Consider the following 20,309-nt stretch of genomic DNA (forward strand, 5'->3'; position numbering starts at 1 on the left):
TCATTCCCTGTACATGGCAAACCCTGGGAAATAGGCCATTACTCAAATTGTAAGACACCATGGGTGATTTATTGTATTCAGTGTCCTTGTGGGCTCAAGTACGTAGGCAAAACCACACGACCGGTCCATACCCGAATTACGGAGCATCGCTCCAGGATCCGGTGCAAAGCTATTAACTCACCCCTAGTGAGCCATTACATGGAATATGGCCACACAACTGAAGACTTACGCTGGTGGGCCATTGATGTTGTTAAGAATGCCTCCAATCCACTTCAGTCAATGTCCAATAAGGAGGCACGCTGGATCTTTGAACTAGATACAAACACAAATGGTCTCAATGAGGCATCCCCAACTTGGTGGTAAACTTCTTTTACTATTCCTTGGCCCCTCATGCTCTAGCCCATTCCTGGGGCCTCTCACTATATACCACAGTACATCATGATATGTGCTGCTGCTATATGCATCCTTGGTTAGATGCACCATCGAGCACTGCTCGTTTTTGTATTATCATCATCCAAACATCCATCTCTATTCAGCAGTTTATCTGGACATATATACATATATTTTCATTCCCTGGGCCTCTTTCTAAACACTACAGTACACCATGATTTGTGCTGCTGCTATATGCATCCTTGGTTAAATGCACAATGAAACGCTGTCCGCCTTGGCATTATTATTATTATTATCTAAACATCCATCTTCATCTAGTAATTTATCTGGACATACATACATATATTTTCATATGTATCTTCTTTGCGACTCAAACGATGCCGCACTGGACAGTGTAGTGCCTCTCAATACATGTAGGAGTGACCATTGTAGTCCTCTCTCTATGCGCATGCATTTTCACGATAAGCCACGCCCCCGGAAGAGCAAACAGTGTATTTGCTTTGGAGGCTCCGAGCGGAGACGAGCATTCAGAACGATTGGAATTAGTTTTCATTTGGAGGTTACCTGCAAGTAAGTACTGCAATGTTTACTATGTATTCACAGTTTTTATGCCATGGATGGTCCTCACGGGTATCCCCATTTATATTTACAGCTATGACGCTGCTTATATTTGTGTATGGCTTGACTGCGCCTGACAAACAGTTCTGCCTTCTGCTCCAACGGTACTGGACTCGCACAGCGTTCTGCCGTACACGAGCATAGGTCCGTTCATGTTTAGGTTGCACGAGCCCCTTGTTATAATTATGACCTGTGAGCACTCGCCCATTAATATTTCATATAATCTATTTCACTAAAGATGTGCCTTTGAAGTTTGGAGGCGGCAGCATTGATTTTGGCTATCAAGTCGCAGTACATTGACTGCGACATTCCTGTATAGCAGGCATCTTCAATACCATTCCAGGTATGAATTTGTTTCATCCTCTCAGGGACGCTGGGATTCATCTTTTACTTATATGGGTGTCATGCAGTTATACTCAACACCATCCCCATGCCCCTTTTGTCTCGTCCTCCTTCACCTTCTTGCATGGGACTCAAGACACACTTTGCTCCTTTGTTACCTTAACCCTTTTCTAGTGGCATTTATTACCACTTCTTCACGGCGATCTTGGGGTTTTAATAGCACTCTATCATACATAGGTATTAGCTGGTGGGGGCACCGTTTGCCAGCGTTAAAGGAGTGGCGGCCTGATGTTATTTACCATTTATTGGTACCACCTTTCTTTCACCTTTCATGTTAGAACCTCTCTTTGCATCTCAAAATGTTTTCTGAGATTACCACTTATGAATGCATCACATTTGATTGTTTCTGTAGGGGCTGAATTCTAAGATCAAATTACCTGAGGAAGGTGGTCTTCATCTATTCACACACCACTGAAACGCCAACTTTTTCCATGCCTTGACTGCAGGTGCATATGCACCGGCATGTAGTCGAAGTGGCAACACACGCTCCTTAGCGGAAGGCGTAGTACATCATTTCAGCCTATGACATAACCTTCCAGGTTTTTGTCGAACTAAAAGCAATTGTGTGTATCATTTATATCCAGCTGCGCAAATTCTTTTGCGTTTGGTTGTTTATGATCTCTATTTTCATTTTTTCTGCCTAAATTAGGCTCAATGCACAGTATTTTTTGCCCGTTGCATGATTTTTTCATTTAAACTGTTTTTTTTCCAAAAACAGACCACTTTTGATGTGTTGTCTTGGTTACAATTATATCTACAAATTATACCCTCAAGATAGTAAGGGCTAGTCAGTTATAGTATACCTTTTCGGCTTACTGTTCTTTTGTTTTTTGTTTTTTATTTTTTGACAAACTACTGCATGGATCAACTAATTCCATTGTTTCTTGTGTAACATGAATGGATAAAGACCTTTAACAGAACAAAAGGTTTTTTTTGCTTAACACATTACTTTTTGTTGCAATCTTTCTTCCTTTCCCCCTCTTCACTTGTGTATGATTGTATCCCCCTTTATTGTACAATTGAAAGAATGTTGTTCCTATTTGTAGTTTGGTTTATTTATTTCTACTTATCTGTGTAATTATGTTCATGCCTGTAGCCAACAATTGGCTAAATTGGTTGCTTTTATTTCAAATAATAAAAAAACTTTCATATTTTTGTACATATTTTCTGAATGGTGTTTGAGGTTTATCTGATTGATGAGGTAAACACACACATGAGTTATTGTATGATCTGCTCTGTTTTAGCTATTAGTTGAATATGCACTAACAGCTATCTAAATAATATCACAACGTTAGTCTTTTCGGGAACATTCTTGTATTATAGGTTAGTTTTGTGCTCCATTGAGTTCCCGAATTTTTGGAGTTCCCCTTTTGTGTATACTGGGTCATGCATATAGACATCTGTCTCAGAAAAATACTTGCTGCTAGCCTAAGGGGGTCACTGGCAACATTCTGCTACATGCACAGAGCACATGCACTGTATAGCATTGCACCATATGGCTACTCACCAGTCAGCTCCAGACGTTCACGTAACTTCCAGACCTGTGTGTGCAGCGCCGGGTATAATTTCTCCAGTACCCTCATGTTGTTAGCCAACATCCAGCACCTGCACGCACGGTGCACCTCCGTGGTGGCACCGGCCTGGACGTAGCACAGGGCCTTGCTGTGGGTACTGGATTTCAGGCCCTCCCAGCGCTTGTGCATGGTCTTGAAGCTGTGGGGTGCCACCCCCTCCGCATTGCTGGCATCCGTTATCCCGTCCCAGATCTGCTGACATCCTTCCTTGCCGCATTGCATCACAGGCTTGAAGACTGCATCATAAGGTTCCTGGACCTTCTCCACCAGGATGTCAACTTCCCTGGTGGTTAAGTTGACAGCCCTCTGCCTCGCTGTTGTGGGGTTGCTGCTCTGGTCTGATGATAATCGTGCAGACATGTCAACCCCCGAGGCAGCTGTGGGTGGGAAAGGTGGTCCTGGAGCTGGGCTGTGGAGCAGTGGTGGTGGAATGGCACAGTGGGAGTCCGATGAAGCAGCTGAGGGCGTCATAGGGCCAAGGACAGGAGCATAGGCAATGGCTGGACAGCAGGCACTCCAAACACAGTGCAGGTGGGCACTAGGCACACCGACTGGATAGGCAGCAGCAGATGGCTAAGCTGGAGGTAGCACAGGGCAGTAGGAGGCAGGTAAAAAGGTACGGAGGCAGGAGCGTGGGTCTTCCGTGTATATCTATGATGGCAGCCAGAAACAGAGTGATGGGACTTTGCGTGTAAAAATTGAGCGTGGACACATGAAATCAAAGGAAAGGCCCTCAGCACATAACTTACGTGACACGTGCCATATTTGGGGATACATTAGTACTTGTAGAAGCAACTCCAAACGTGCGTGTGAAGGGGAGGAGACAGACGAGTGAAGTAATGCGTATTTTGCTGTATCATGCAATACGTTCACTTAAGGGACCGTGCAAACTTCTTATTTTGGTGGGAGATTTGCCTCCTTGCATGCGCGCATCTACTTTTGATTTTTGAGAGGCTAACAGTGAGATGCATACACATTTTTCCAACTCTGGGTCTCCCTGTGTATCGCGTACCTCTAGTCTTACTTTTCGGGTAGCTTCCCAGGGATTGTGTACACTTTTTTGGGCATTGCTAGGTGCCACTGCGTATCACAAACCGCTTTTTTCTTTTCCCGGAAGCGATCCTAGTGTTGCATACACATCTATTTCTTTTTGGGGTGCCTGTGCATTATGCATACCATATTTTTCACACCTGGGGTATTTTTGAGCCTTGCTGGACCACAGAACTATGTCTATCTTCACATAGACTGCCCCCTCTCTTCAACTGCCCAGGACAGTTGCTTGGTGTGCCTTCCATTTTTTACTTACACCTGGAACATGAGTGGAAAGGTTCCAAGAGGAAAGGGGACAGACGTGGCCGGTGTCAGAGACAACCTACAGAAGCAGCTATCCCAGCCCCAAGGGTCCAGGGACGTCCTGCAGAAGCAGCTGTCCCAGCCCCAGAGGTTCGGGGACGTACTACGGAAGCAGCTATCCCAGCCCCAGGGATTCAGGGACATCATGCGGAACCAGCTGCTGCAGCTCAAAGGGTAAGGGACGTGCAGCGGAAGCAGCTGTCCCAGCCCAAGGAGTTCTGGGACCTGCTGCCAAAGCAGCCTCCCCAACCCGTAAGGGTAAGGGACCTGCAGCTGAAGCAGCCGCCCCAGCCCAAAAGGGTAAGGGGCATACAGCAGAAGCACCTGTCCCAGCCCAAAAGGGTAAGGGATGTGCAGCAGAAGCAGCTGTCTAGCCTGAAAGGGTAAGCACCGCGCAGCAGAATAAGCTGCCCCAGCCCCAGTGGATAATGCCATGCACCAGGCCACTAGTGGTCCAGCATCTGGACCCCAGAGTAGTCCTAGCCACACAGGGGCAACACCAACACCTCATGGCAATAAGGCAAAGCCTACACAGCAGGAACAGGCTCAACCCCATGGCACCGCAGAGGACACTGGCACATTGAGGAAGAGGAACTTCCATGATGAATAACTCCAGATCCTCATGGACTACATGACCACACACCCCTGTGACATGTGCCGGCAACCGGGGAGCACACATACACCTGCTCATCGTATGATGCATTGGAAGCATGTCACAGATGAGATCAACGCCTCCGGGTTTGAGAAGTGCACTTCTGCACAGGTAGTGAAGCGCTTGAATGACCTCACCCATTACACCAAGTCCAAGCTGGGTGCCAACCTAGCCTCTACTCTGGCAACTGGAGGGGGATCACCAAAGGAGAAGGAGTGGGAGGCCTAGAAAATTACAAGAACACATCCGGTGAGTGACCAAGATTGTGCGTCCTGAGTACATGGAGTGAAGCATCAACAATATTGATTTGATTTTGATTTCAAGTATTTATAGCACGCTGAAGACAGACTTAATCATATAAGATCTCTGGAAAGATGATAACACAGATGAAATAAGGAGAAACAAACCACCAGGTTAACCATCCTGTCACTGTCTAAATAGGAAGGTTTTGAGCACCTTTCAAAGCTGGGCGAGAGTCTGACACTCCCTAACCTCCAATGGTAGGTTGTTCCAAAGTTTAGGGCTGAAGACGGCAAATCTTCTGTCTCCTCTCGATACGCATGTTGAGCAAGGAGCATTCAGTAGCAACTGATCACTAAACGAAGCGGCCTGAGAGGAGAGTAGCAGCAGATTTTAGAACTTAAGTATTTGGGAGCTAGCCCGTTTAAACATTTAAAGATCAGGCATGCAACCTAGAAGCTAATGTGATCCTCTACTGACAACCAGTGCAGTGATCTTAGGAAGGGGGAGACAGGAGCCAATCTTCCCAGTTTGCCAATCAATCTAACCACTGTACTTTTTGCTTTCTGGAGCCTATACATCTATTTGGCGAGGATTCCTGCCAAAAGGCTGTTACAATAGTCCAAATGGGTGTCTGATAGAGCACCCACCACTGCCACGTGATCCTCCTCAGGGATAAAAGGAAACACCTGACGAAGCATGCTCAGAGAATAATGGACTGCTTGGACCTTAGCCCCAACCAGAGCTTCACAGCCCAGATTGTCCTGCCAAAGTCAGCCTAAATTCTTAATTGTGGTGGAAAATTGAAGCTCCTCACTGAGCATACGTGGGACAGAGGATTCCCTTACGGCCTTAACCAACTGCCTGGGCCCAAACAGAATAAGCTTGGTTCTGGCTGCATTCAGCTGAAGCTGATTCTGTGCCATCCAAGTATTTATCTCTTCCAGGCAGTGGTTAACCCTAGGTAGGGCATCCTCAATTTTGTCAATGTTGATGTACAATTCTGTATCGACAGCGTATGAGTGATAACTCAGACCCTGAATCTTCACAATATTCAAAACAGGCTGCATGTACAGGTTAAATAGCAGGGGGGACAGTCCATGTGGGACCCCACAGTTCATTTCAGTGGGGTCTTAGGTGAAGCCCCCAAATTTCACCCGCTGATGTCTATTTCCCAGAAATGACCCAAACCATTTGCTGGCCTGTTCAAAGACATTCCCTGGAACTCTGAGGCGCTCGCAAATAATGTTGTGGTTAACTGTTTTGAAGGCCACAGACAAGTCTAGCATCACAAAGAGTACAAGCCCTCCATTAACTGTGACCTCCAGCAACTTGTCGTACACCAATAGCAAGGCCGCCTCAGTCCCGTGCTTAGGCCCGGAATCCTGATTGAAGCCTGTCCAGCAGCACCGCCTTCTCCACAAATGATTGGAGTTGGGAAGTCACCACTTTCTCCAGTATTTTACTGAGCCATGCTAGGCCTGCCACTGGCCAGTAATTCTTCAAACAAGCTGGGTCCAGGCAGGTGTAATGGTGGTGTTTTTTGGCTCACTGGGAATGAAATCCTGGGCCAATGATTCTATGACAAAGATGGTTATGAAAAGAGCAATGTTCTGAGCCAAGCATCTGGCAGCACAGGCGGGTAGTGTAAACAAGGAATCATTGGTGGGCTTCAGATTCACAATGAGAGATTGAATTGAGTCCTCTGTAATGGGTCGAAAATCAAACCGCACACCATCCTTGCTGCTTTCGGCTGATGATATGCACCTGGTCCCGAGCAGTCCGCCACCCAAACGTCCAAATGCTCTTCCTGGGCCTTTGCCACAATATTTTGCTGTATTGCTTCTATTTTATCTTTAAAAAACCTGTTAAAGGAATTGGGTTGTGCTAAAGAAGGCTCGAGGGACGAGGCAATACAACTCGGTTTGCAGAATCTGGTAATCACTGTGAAGACTTCTCTAGGCTGGTTACTAGCACTAGTGATTTCTTTTGATATGATATGATATGATATAATATGGCATTTACAACACAACTATACACAAGTGTTTCAAGGCGCGATGAGGCAAGGGAGGGGGAACAGAGGGAAGATAGAGAAAACGATCTTACTAGGCCAGGTGACATTGAGATTGTGCAAGTGCAGCGGAGGGTGGAAGGGGAAAAGTGCAGGGGGAAGAGTGAGAGGAAGTGCAGTACATAGGATAACAGTTAAATAAATAAAGACAATGAATAAATAGTGCGGCCAGCGGGTGGCAAGTGCAGGGGTAAGTGCAGACATCAGGTGTCAAGTGCTGGTAAGGGGCTGTAGGGGTACAGAAACAGTACCTGAGTGCAAGGGTTGCCAGGGGGGCAGTACAGGTGTGCACCTGGTGGTGCGGGGACCTGGGCCGAGATCAGAGGGTAGCCAGGTAACCAGTGCAGATTCAGTTTCAGACCAGGAGATCAACAGGGGAGAGGAGGAGAGAAAGCAGAAGCAAAGAGGAAGGTTTTCCAGTGTTTCCGGAACCGGAGATGGTTCTCCTCAGAGGGAAGACCCAGCAGAAGAAAGAGATCTACCACCAACTTGTTGCTTGGAGAAGCGACTGGCCCTGAGGGAGTTGGAGGCGGATGAGTGAAGAGCTCAAGAAGGAAGCTATTTATGAAGAGAGAGTTGAAGGAGAAGAGGCCCCATGCTCCAGAAGGCCTTGTGGACAATGCAGAGGGTTTTGAACTTAATCCTTGCTGCCACTGGGAGCCAGTGCAGAGATTTCAATCCTGGAGAGATACGAGATACGATCCCTGGGCTTGAGGGCAAGGACAAGTCTCACAGCCCTGTTTTGGATGAGTTGCAGAGGGCGGAGAGTAGAGGGAGGCAGATCTGTTGCAGTAGTCCAGCCAAGAGAGAACCAGAGCTCTGGAGACAGTGAGCTTCTGGGGAAGGAGAGGAAAGGAAGAATACCTCTGAGGAGGTGCAGCTGGTAGTGTGACTTCTTAGAGACGTCAGAGATGTGAGGAGAGAAGGAAAGTGTGGAGTCGAAGATGACCCCAAGATTTTTAGCCTCAATGGTGGGAGCAGGAAGAGGGCCAAGAGAAGCCAGCCAGAGAGTGACAGGAGAGGAGGGAGCAGGAGTGCCGATGAGGAGAATTTCAGTCTTTTTGGCAAGAAGGCAGAGATCATTGACGGCACACCACTCCTGGATAGCAGAAAGACAGTCAGAGATGACAGAAGGAGAAGAGGTGGAGGAAGGGAGGCTGAAAATGAGTTGAGTGTCATCCGCATAGCACTGAAAGTTGGGGCAGAGAGCGGCTTTGCGGTGGGCAAAAAGTGGCAGGTATTGGTTGAAAAGCTAGGGAGAGAGGTTAGACTCCTGGGGAACACCAGAGGTAGAGATAGAGATAGAGGAGAGGAAGGACCAAAGTTGGACCTGGGAGGGTCGATCAGAAAGTAAAGAAGTCAGGCAAGTCAGGGCCTGATCGGTGATACCCAGGTTATCACAGAGATGGCTGAGCAGGATGGCATGGTTGACCGTGTCAAAGGCAGAAGAGTGTCAGGACTGGAGCAGGTGTGGGGGTAAATGCACTCATGGTGTGCACTAAGGGTGGAAAAGGAGCCAGAAAGCATTCCACCAGGTATTCCAGGCGTGTTCTCCATCCCTTCTGTAGGACCGTGGCCCAGGGATGGAGAACAGCCCGGAAACTACACTTCCCAGCAGGCCGTCCTCCAGCCGAACCTGCGCGTGGGAAGACCGCCACGCCCCCGATCGCACGAATGCGCATGCGCGAGCCGCGCCCGAGTGACGCCGCTCGCAATACTGACCGGCGAACTGGAAGGACGTGTTTCTGAGAGCTCCGGAGGCAAGCTCACGCGGGGCGTTTCCGCCCAATGCCTGCAAGACCCCAGGCCCCGCGTACAAAACCAAAGATAAGTGTGTTACTTACCTAGCGCTGACAGCCCGTAGCATTCGAGGGGCCACGTAACAGGAGCGGTTCCTACTCCGGCCAGCCCGCGCTTGGCAGGAAACGGGAACTCACTAGGAGGGAACCCTAGATGCCTTAACATCATTAACCCTGCATGAGACTGAAACTAACCATGCCCGCTTATGTGTAGACTATAGTCGCGTGGATCCGGAGCGGCTGTTCCGCCACGCGGATAACTTCTAGCCCAGAACTCAGTCGCACATGCATTCCGCACCTTATTGACTCGATTCTTGCTTATTGCAGAGACAGGAGAAAACCAGAGAAGATCGTGGCCAACCAACACGAAAAGGGCCAGGAAAAGCCACAGACTTCTGGCAAAACGAAGCTAAGTGCTTATTTAGGTTATTTCTGGGGGAATCGCAATTGTAGCTGCATGCAGTGAATGCAGTGTTAAATCCTCGCATGCAGTAATGTGGGGAAGAGAATAAGTCGTGCATGAGTTAATGTACGATTTCTAGCAAGGCAAATACTTGTGACCAGTATTATTTGTGAAGTCTGAGAATTACTGGTGAGGGCTCCAGCACAAAGGCCCAGGGTGATTAAAGACACACACACACAGTAGAAGAGTGAGTGAAGGGTGCGAGTGTGAAAGGGCGGAGTATTCTTGGAACTGGAGCCGAGGAGCATGTGACCCTGCTATCCCCTCTTCCCATCCACTACCTCTACCTATTTCCTTTTACCGGTGTTCCTAACTTCCCGTACCTATCCATCCAACGGACCCTAACCCTCTTTCCCCGAAGGGTCAAGGTGGCCTGTGCTGTCAATTCCCGGGTGCTAAGACCTAACGGGGAGGGAGGTGTTTTTGCTGCGTTTGTGCTGCCTCTGCGCCAAGAAGAAGCAAGCTCTGACAGAATTGCGAGCCCAAGTATTGGTCTGGTGCCCAGGCAGCACAACCATGGCGGATGTGGTAACCCTACTCCAAGAACTAAAGTCAGAATTAGCGGCAACCAGGCAGGATTATCAGATCTTGGCAGGGCAGGTGCATACGTTGACTGTGCAAAATCAAGCCCAGGCCACTCCCTTACCCAGAGCACCCCTGCCAGTCCCAGTCCAGGTACAGGTAGCTACAGAACCATCCTTACCTCTAGCAGCCCCGGAGCGATACCATGGTGATCCGCAAAACTTTAATCAGTTCATCATGCAATGTCAACTGCATTTTCTGACTAAGCCTGCTGTGTTCCGGACCGCCCAGGCCCGTACTGCATTTGTAATTTCCTACCTCTCCGGGGATGCGGCATCATGGGCCACACCGTTAGTCCACAAGGATGATGCCTTGCTCTACAGTTGGGACATATTCCTTGAGGAATTTGGCAAGATATTGAACCGTAGGGCTGCGTCCTTGCTGAAGGATAGGGAACTGCTAACCCTGAAACAGGGAAATAAAGACTTGGTCACCTACGTTACCGCATTTAATCGGCTGGCTATGGAAACCGATTGGCCACAGGAGAAGAGGATGGCCCTGTTCTATCAGGGGCTCAGGGAGGAGCTCAAAGATTTGGTAGCTCAAGTGGACCCCCAACCTGGGGATTGCTCAACCATGATAGATCTTGTTCTTAGGCTAGACCAAAGGCAAAGTGAACGGAGACAGGACCGGCGTCGCTGGGAGAACAAACCAGTAACGAGGTTGGATCAGCAGAAAACCACCAGGGTATCGGAGAAGGGGGCCGATGAACCCATGCAAATAGGTTCCGTACGGGGACCATTGTCCAATGAAGAGAAGGAGAAGAGGAGAAAGGACAAGCTATGTCTATATTGCGGTAAAGCAGGACATTTCGTACGGGAATGTCCCAACAAGCCACCTAAGGGAGGGATGTCGGGAAACGCGATAGCTCGCCCGTGAGGGTGGCAGGAGCGAGCGAAGCTAAAAACACCCCATATATGTTGGCAAATGTATACACGAATCAGACTACCCATGTAACGGTAGTAGGCAGTTTACAATGGCAAGGAAAATGTGTTTCTGTAACCTTGATGGTGGATTCTGGTGCCACAGGAAACTTTGTAGATGTCCAAATGGCTAGGAAATTGGGTCTTCCGGTAACCATGAAGACAGTACCAGAAGAGGTGAAAACTGTGGATGGTTCGCCCCTGATTTCTGGACCCGTCACGCAGCAGACAGAACCTTTGCTTTTGGAGGTTAATACCACACACCAGGAAATCCTCAGTTTCGATGTAATTGCGGCTCCGCAGTTTGGCTTCATTTTAGGGCTCACCTGGTTGCGTCTTCACAACCCAATAATCGATTGGAGTACCGGGACAGTCCAGCTGGAATCTAGCTGTTGCCAAGTTCACTGCCAGAAGACCCCGCCAGAACCCCTGGCACTTTACGTGGGAAGTAGTGCGATCGCAGGCTTGCCAACCGAGTACGAAGAGTACAGGGATGTTTTTAGCAAGGTGGCAGCCGAGACTCTGCCTCCGCACCGGCCTTTTGACTGCCGGATTGATTTAGAAGCAGGAGCAGTGCTACCCTGTAGTCGAATATACGCTCTCACCGAAGCCGAAAACAAGTATCTGAAGGACTACATAGAATCCAATCTGGCAAATGGTTTCATTAGACACTCAACGTCCCCTGTTTCTTCTCCCCTATTCTTCGTTCCCAAAAAGACCGGAGACCTGAGAACGTGTATAGACTATAGGGCCATCAATAAGATAACCATTAAAAACCGTTACCCCTTACCCCTGATACCGGTGCTGTTGGACCAGATACGTGGATCCACCGTGTATACAAAGCTGGACCTCAGGGGGGCCTATCATCTAGTAAGAGTACGCCAAGGGGACGAATGGAAAACGGCCTTTCGGACCAAGTTCGGCCTCTACGAGTACCAGGTCATGCCGTTCGGACTGTGCAATGCTCCGGCAGCATTCCAACATTTCCTTGATGAAGTGTTACGTGGGTATTTGGATGTATTCGCAATAGTTTATATCGACGACATCTTGATATACTCTCAGAACTTAGAAGAACATCGAAAACACGTCAGAGCGGTTCTGCAAAGGCTACGCGAACACCATCTGTATGCTAAGCTCGAGAAATGTGAATTCCATCAGACCACAGTCGAGTTCCTTGGATTCGTGCTGTCTCCACAAGGGGTCACCATGGACAAGAAGAAGGTGCAGACCATCATGGATTGGCCATCTCCAAAATCGGTCAAGGACATCCAATCCGTTCTTGGCTTTGCCAACTTCTACCGTCGTTTCATAGATGGCTTCGCAAAGAAAGTGCAACCCATTACCAGGCTTCTACGAAAAGGAGTGCCGTTTTTGTGGGATAAAAACGCCGAAGCAGGCTTTGAGGCTCTAAAGAGAGCGTTTGTCACCGCCCCTGTATTACAGCATCCAGATCCAGCTAAACCATATGTTATCGAAACCGATGCTTCCAGTTATGCTGTTGGGGCGATTCTTTCTCAAAGGGACGCAAATGGACAACTACATCCAGTCGCTTATTACTCCCGAATGCTTTTACCAGCGGAGCAAAATTACGTAATAGCCGACAAGGAGTTGTTAGCGATCAAGACAGCATTTGATGAGTGGCGTCACTACCTTCTGGGGGCCCAGCACACGGTGGCCATTTACACTGACCATCGTAATTTACAATTTTTAAAATCGGCAAAGGCCCTCAGTCCCAGGAAATTAAGGTGGGCAACGCAGTTTTCAGAATACGACTTTGTGGTGACCTATCGTCCAGGAGTAGAAAATCGGAAGGCAGATATACTCTCGCGGTACCCAGAACCAAGTCTTGACTCATTGGAATCAAGAAAAGAGGAACCCAGGCCTATGGTGGACCCAGGCCGCTTCATAGGGAGTGCAACAGTAGATACCATGTTTGACAACATTAGGACAGCAATGTCAGCTCAGGAATTGGTTCGATGGGCGATGCAAGACAAGGACCAGTCCGTAAGGGATGGATTACCATTTTATAAGACAGCGTTATTTTTACCCACAATGCCGCTTCGTCAACAAGCAATTCAATGGTGTCACGATTCCCCGTTTGTAGGCCACCCAGGAAACACAAAAACCATCGAACTGGTGAGACGTCACTTTTGGTGGCCAACCGTGTGCAAAGATGTTCGGCAGTACGTAACAGAATGTGAAGTGTGCCTGAGAAACAAAGCCGACCATCAAAAACCAGCTGGACACTTACAACCTTTACCTACGCCGTCTACTCCATGGCACACCGTGTCAATGGATTTAATAGTGGAACTACCCCAGAGTCAAGGATTCACAGCAATATTTGTTATAGTAGATTACCTTACCAAAATGGCGCATTTCATACCCTGCAAAGGAACCCCATCAGCCAGTACTCTAGCAAGCTTGTTTGCACAACATGTAATCCGTCTACATGGATTACCTTATAACATCATCTCTGATCGGGGACCACAGTTCACGTCAAGATTCTGGCAGGCATTCTGCAAGTCAGTGGGAATTGATATACGCTTATCCACTAGTTATCATCCAGAGACCGACGGTCAAACGGAGAGGCTGAACCAGACTCTGGAACAATACCTCAGATGCCTCACCCAGGGAAAAGAAGAGAATTGGGCAGATGTCATTTGGCTTGCAGAACTCGCTTACAATAATGCAATACATTCCTCTACCAAGACAACACCCTTTTATAGCCTGTATGGCTATCATCCCCGGTTTCAACCAGTACCTCAAGACCGAATACCTGAAGTACCAGCAGCAGTAGAAAAGCAAAAAAAACTAAAAGACATCTGGCAATCTGTTCAACGCAATCTGATTGCGGCCAAACAGGCTTACAAGCATCAGGCTGACAAGAAAAGACGAATTGGGCCCCCGTATCAAGTTGGGGATAAGGTGTGGCTGTCTACGCGGAATCTTCATCTGCAAGGATCACGCAAGTTCATGCCTCGTTTCATAGGGCCATTCCCGGTAGAAGCTCTAGTAGGCCCAGTTGCGGTGAAGTTAACTCTGCCCCCACGCATGAAAATACACCCTGTGTTCCATGTTGCCTTGGTGAAACCAGCCCCTGCCTTGGTAAGAACTAAAAGACCTCCACCCCTTCTTGTAGGGGGTCATCCCGAATTTGAAGTCAAAAGTATTCTAGACTCTAGTATCAGGCACAAGAAATTATATTATTTGGTGGATTGGGTAGGGTATGGCCCCGAGGAAAGGTCCTGGGAACCCGCAGAGAACATCCATGCTCCTCGACTCCTCCGGCGGTTTCATCTGAACCATCCCCTTAAACCAGGGCCTGAAGGAGGTAGGGGGAGTACTGTCAGGACTGGAGCAGGTGTGGGGGTAAATGCACTCATGGTGTGCACTAAGGGTGGAAAAGGAGCCAGAAAGCATTCCACCAGGTATTCCAGGCGTGTTCTCCATCCCTTCTGTAGGACCGTGGCCCAGGGATGGAGAACAGCCCGGAAACTACACTTCCCAGCAGGCCGTCCTCCAGCCGAACCTGCGCGTGGGAAGACCGCCACGCCCCCGATCGCACGAATGCGCATGCGCGAGCCGCGCCCGAGTGACGCCGCTCGCAATACTGACCGGCGAACTGGAAGGACGTGTTTCTGAGAGCTCCGGAGGCAAGCTCACGCGGGGCGTTTCCGCCCAATGCCTGCAAGACCCCAGGCCCCGCGTACAAAACCAAAGATAAGTGTGTTACTTACCTAGCGCTGACAGCCCGTAGCATTCGAGGGGCCACGTAACAGGAGCGGTTCCTACTCCGGCCAGCCCGCGCTTGGCAGGAAACGGGAACTCACTAGGAGGGAACCCTAGATGCCTTAACATCATTAACCCTGCATGAGACTAAAACTAACCATGCCCGCTTATGTGTAGACTATAGTCGCGTGGATCCGGAGCGGCGGTTCCGCCACGCGGATAACTTCTAACCCAGAACTCAGTCGCACCTGCATTCCGCACCTTATTGACTCGATTCTTGCTTATTGCAGAGACAGGAGAAAACCAGAGAAGATCGTGGCCAACCAACACGAAAAGGGCCAGGAAAAGCCACAGACTTCTGGCAAAACGAAGCTAAGTGCTTATTTAGGTTATTTCTGGGGGAATCGCAATTGTAGCTGCATGCAGTGAATGCAGTGTTAAATCCTCGCATGCAGTAATGTGGGGAAGAGAATAAGTCGTGCATGAGTTAATGTACGATTTCTAGCAAGGCAAATACTTGTGACCAGTATTATTTGTGAAGTCTGAGAATTACTGGTGAGGGCTCCAGCACAAAGGCCCAGGGTGATTAAAGACACACACACACAGTAGAAGAGTGAGTGAAGGGTGTGAGTGTGAAAGGGCGGAGTATTCTTGGAACTGGAGCCGAGGAGCATGTGACCCTGCTATCCCCTCTTCCCATCCACTACCTCTACCTATTTCCTTTTACCGGTGTTCCTAACTTCCCGTACCTATCCATCCAACGGACCCTAACCCTCTTTCCCCGAAGGGTCAAGGTGGCCTGTGCTGTCAATTCCCGGGTGCTAAGACCTAACGGGGAGGGAGGTGTTTTTGCTGCGTTTGTGCTGCCTCTGCGCCAAGAAGAAGCAAGCTCTGACAAAGAGAGATCAAGTATGATGAGGACAGAGGGGTGTTGGAATTAAGGTTGGAGAGCAGGTCTTCATGGATGTTCAGGAGAGCAGTTCCGTGCTTCTGGCAGCTCTGAAGCCAGGCTGATGGTCATGGAGACAACAAACATATTCAGTGTGAAGATTAAGCTGGGAGATGGCCAGCTTTTCCAGGAGTTTGCCAAGGAAAGGAGTGATGGAGATTGGGTGATTGTTAGCCGGGCAGGAAGGGTCGGCAGAGGTTTTCTTAAGAAGAGGGTGCGCAAGGGAGTGCTTCAGGGGAAAGGGAAGACTCCAGTGGCAAAGGGGTGCTTGCAGAAGTCAGCCAGAGCAGGAGCCAGGGTGTCAATGTGGTCCTTGATGGTTTTGGAGGTACAGCGGTGAACCTGTTTTGATGAGACTTTCATAGATCAGACTTGTCTAGAAACCTTGTCTGGGGAGAGCACAGGAGAGGCAGAGAAGGTGGGAGGAGAGGTCGCCGAAGAGGGGCCGGAGTAAGAGCAGGGAGTAGAGGGAGGAGGGGAAGAGAAAGAGAGAGAGGACGGGATGTCCTTAGTTTTGGAGATGAAATGAGAAGCCAGTGCCCTGCAGAGTGCCTGGGAGGGGACAGGAGATGAAGAGACTGCAGCAGGATTGGCCAGCTCCTTGCAGATTTTAAAGAGTTTGGCTGAGTTGTGAGATGCCACAGATGCACGGTCTTGGATGTGGGCTCTCTTCTTGGTGCGGATGGAGAGCCGGTATTGCCAATGGAGCAGGAGGCAGGCCAGTTTGTCAGAGGATGTACCAGCACGCCATTTCCTCTCAGCCACCCTGCACTTGCGTTTAAGGGTGACAAGGTCTGAGTCGTATCAAGAGTTGCACTTGGCTTTGGACCTCAAGTGGATCCTCATGACAGGGGCAAGAAAATCGAGAGTATCATATATAGCAGTGTGGAGCATGGAAAGGGCTGTGTCAGGGTGTGAGTCAGCCAAGGGGGGAGAAAGTGGCAGCAAAAGCCTCAACTGACACACGCTTCATGGGTCAGATAACCCAGAAGGTAGGTGCCAGTGCTGGAGTAGTCTTGGACTGAGGGGTAGACAGGGCCTGGGAGGGGACAGGAGATGTAGAGACTGCAGCAGGATTGGCAGCTCCTTACAGATTTTAAAAAGTTTTACTGAGTTGTGAGATGCAGCAGAGACGCGGTCTTGGATGTGGGCCCTCTTCTTGGTGCGGACAGAGAGCGGTATTGCTATTGGAGCAGGCGGCAGGCCAGTTTGTCAGAGGATGTACCAGCACGCTTTTTCCTCTCAGACACCCTGCACTTGCGTTTAAGGGTGACAAGGTCTGAGTCGTATCAAGAGTTGCACTTGGCTTTGGACCTCAAGTGGATCCTCATGACAGGGGCAAGAAAATCGAGAGTATCATATATAGCAGTGTGGAGCATGGAAAGGGCTGTGTCAGGGTGTGAGTCAGCCAAGGGGGGAGAAAGTGGCAGCAAAAGCCTCAACTGACACACGCTTCATGGGTCAGATAACCCAGAAGGTAGGTGCCAGTGCTGGAGTAGTCTTGGACTGAGGGGTAGACAGGGCCTGGGAGGGGACAGGAGATGTAGAGACTGCAGCAGGATTGGCCAGCTCCTTACAGATTTTAAAAAGTTTTACTGAGTTGTGAGATGCAGCAGAGACGCGGTCTTGGATGTGGGCCCTCTTCTTGGTGCGGACAGAGAGCGGTATTGCTATTGGAGCAGGCGGCAGGCCAGTTTGTCAGAGGATGTACCAGCACGCTTTTTCCTCTCAGACACCCTGCACTTGCGTTTAAGGGTGACAAGGTCTGATTCATACCAAGAGTTGCACTTGGCTTTGGGCTTCAAGTGGATCCTCATGACAGGGGCAAGAACATCAAGAGTAACATATATAGCAGAGTGGAGCATGGAAAGGGCTGTGTCAGGGTGTGAACCAGCCAAGATGGGAGGAGGGGGGAGAAAGTGGCGGCAAAAGCCTCAACTGACACACACTTCATGGGTCTAATAACCGAGAAGGTAGCTGGCAGTGCTGGAGTTGACTTGGCCTGAGGGGTAGAGAGGGTGAGCTGGGAGGAAAGGAGAAAGTGATCACTCCAGGAGAGAGGAGTGGTGAGAGGGATAGAAAGGGGAAGGTCTGAAGAGATCAGAACACCCAGAGTGTCCCCTGCAGAGTGAGTCGGGCCGGAGGGGAGAATAGAGAGTGAGAGAGAGTTGCTGATGTCGCGAAAGAGTCCAGAGGGGAAGCATGGTGAATGTTAAAGTCTCCAAGAATGAGGAGTTGAGTGGTCGAGGTCAGGATGGAAGAGGAGAGGTTCACCCACTCAGAGAGGAAGGAGGAGATCTGACCAGGTGGCCGAAAGGTGGTAGCCACAATAAGGGAATGGCCAGGAGAGAGAGAGAGCCTGCAGATGAGGTATTCGAAAGATGAGTAGGCCTGCGTAGGAACGACAGAGGCAGGAATCCATTAAGGGAAGATCAGGGCTACACCCTCTCTAGAACGGTTCTATCTGGCCGCAGAGAGGATCTTGTAGCCATCATGGAGGAGCATGTCCAAACTCATGATAGAGCTGACCGTGAACCATGTCTCGGTGAGACCGAGGACATCGAGGGCAAGTTACTCCAGGAGGTAGCTGATGTCTGAGGAGTGTTTGACAGCTGAGCGTGAGTTTAAAGTTTAGAGGGGCAATATGGAAAAGGTTGCCGTCCTTGAAAGACTTCCGGGGAGGGGTACAAATCAGAGTTACACCCTGTGTAGCTCTAGAAGAAGCCCAAGGGGGGGCAGAAGAGGAAGGAGGAGGGGGAAAAGTAGCCAAGGAGAAGATAGCAAGGGGAGGCGAGGAAGCCGTGGATGGGAGAGAGGGGACAGCAGGAGACGAAAGGAAATTGATGAGGCGCAGGAAGCGTTTATCAAAGAGGAGAAGGTTGGCTTGAGGGCCTTGACCAAGATGGTACCATTCAAGTGAACATTAATGATGACCTTAGAGGAGTGAAAGGAGGCCAGGAGGGCCTCCCATCAGGTGCCATCATTAATGGGAGAGGAAGAGAAAGGAGAGAGCACATAGACAATATTTAGAGTCCATAGGTCTGGCGCGGCAACGACAAAGAGGATGTTGGTAAGGGTTTGCCTGGAGGAAGCACTGGTAGACATATCAGTGATAGGGAGGCCTGTGTTGGAGACCAGGATGTCCTTTTTATACTTCTTCCTACCAGATTTAGTGAGAAGAGCAGGATAGTCGATAGCGAAGCCATTAGGCAAGATAGGAGAGCCAGAGAGCACCATAGAGTCGGTAGGGAGAGGAGCGAAGCTGAAGGGAGTAGGAAGGGGAGTCAGAGGGGGCGGGGAGAAACACTAGGGAAGGAAGCAGGGCGGGGTGCAAGCAGATGAGACAGAGAGAGATGAGACAAGTAGACAACTGTACAAGACGACAGGCGCATAGATAATGGTGGAAAAGTTCGCTAGGTGAGTGCTTTGCTTGGAAGCAAAACCACAGATCGGCACTACTTTCCCAATGCAAATTAGATGCCGGAGAAAAACACCCCTAAGTCTGAGAGTCCTGAATAGTGGGGAAAAGACCTAGGTTTCACAGTGCAATTTTAAATACTTTCACAATGTAATTTAGACAAAGGAGAAAACACACCTGAGTCTGAGAGTCTGCTATGTGGCCAGGTTTTCAGGGTAAAGTGAGGCTCTATTCCAAATGCGGGCCACTCCTCCCTAACTAAGTCGCTGCTTGTTGACAGCTGACAACTGGCTTCCCCTGCTTACACCTGCAGACACTAGCTGGAGCCGCCTCTGTCTGAGCAGCCCTTTACCTAGGGGCCCTTAGGCGCAGGAGCTGCACTGGCAGAGGGCTGCCCTGTGGAGGTCGGTTAACACCAGTGCCTTGTCCAATCAGGGGAGGGGTGCTTGCAGGGAGGCGGGAGGTCAGGAGCAAGAGTAAGGGAGCTGAAAAGGGCCAGGAGAACAAGAACAAAGAGCGGAGCTCGGCTCACAAAGTTTTACAAAAGTGTAAGTAGCCAAGGCCCAGGAGGGTCTGCCAACAAAGGCACTCACCTACAACACCAGCACAAAGAGGCGAGCGGCGAATAGTGCCATGGATTAGATTCAGAAGCAGGAAGAAAATCCCTTTTGGCCCTAAAAATAGCCTGTTTCTAAATCTTCAACGCTGTCTTAGCCCTCTCTGCACCCTCAAGTGATCTACTATTTTGTCTCTGCTGCAGACCTGCTTCCTAAGAGGAACAGGATCTTGGGTGAATCAGGATTTCGGGGTTCTCTCGCTTTTGGGTTTTAACGTGGTGTATTGAGAAAATACAGTATGCAGAATCATGGTGCCCCTGGTGAAGAATTCTTTGCACAACAGCGTCCTGTCGATGCTAGCTAGCCCAGCAGTAACCTCTTCCCCTGGAATGCTGGCCAGATCTCTGTTCTTTGTAGTCAGCACTAATGGTCTAATTAGTATCACCCCATCCCCTCTCACTGGAATAGTCAGGTCGAAGAATTGCACATGGTGGTTGAATGAATGAATGGGAACCATCTCCTTCAACGCTACACAATTGCCCCTGGCCAGTGGTATATCCAGACAATGGCCTTTAGAGTGAGATGCAGC

The 20,309-nt window shown here is 49.4% G+C and overlaps 1 long non-coding RNA gene across 2 annotated transcripts in view; it reads left to right on the forward strand.

The window, feature by feature from the left end:
• The first annotated feature begins 878 nt into the window (after nucleotides 1-878).
• Nucleotides 879-20,309, forward strand: part of LOC138481538 (uncharacterized) — a 208,869-nt gene continuing 189,438 nt past the window's right edge. For both annotated transcript variants that reach the window (XR_011274270.1, XR_011274271.1), the window contains exon 1: nucleotides 879-960. This is a non-coding gene — a long non-coding RNA (uncharacterized lncRNA). The remainder of the gene's footprint in view (nucleotides 961-20,309) is intronic.

Source organism: Ambystoma mexicanum, chromosome 5p (genome assembly GCF_040938575.1).
Source record: "Ambystoma mexicanum isolate Mex_15411 chromosome 5p, UKY_AmexF1_1, whole genome shotgun sequence".
Classification (NCBI taxonomy): domain Eukaryota; kingdom Metazoa; phylum Chordata; class Amphibia; order Caudata; family Ambystomatidae; genus Ambystoma; species Ambystoma mexicanum.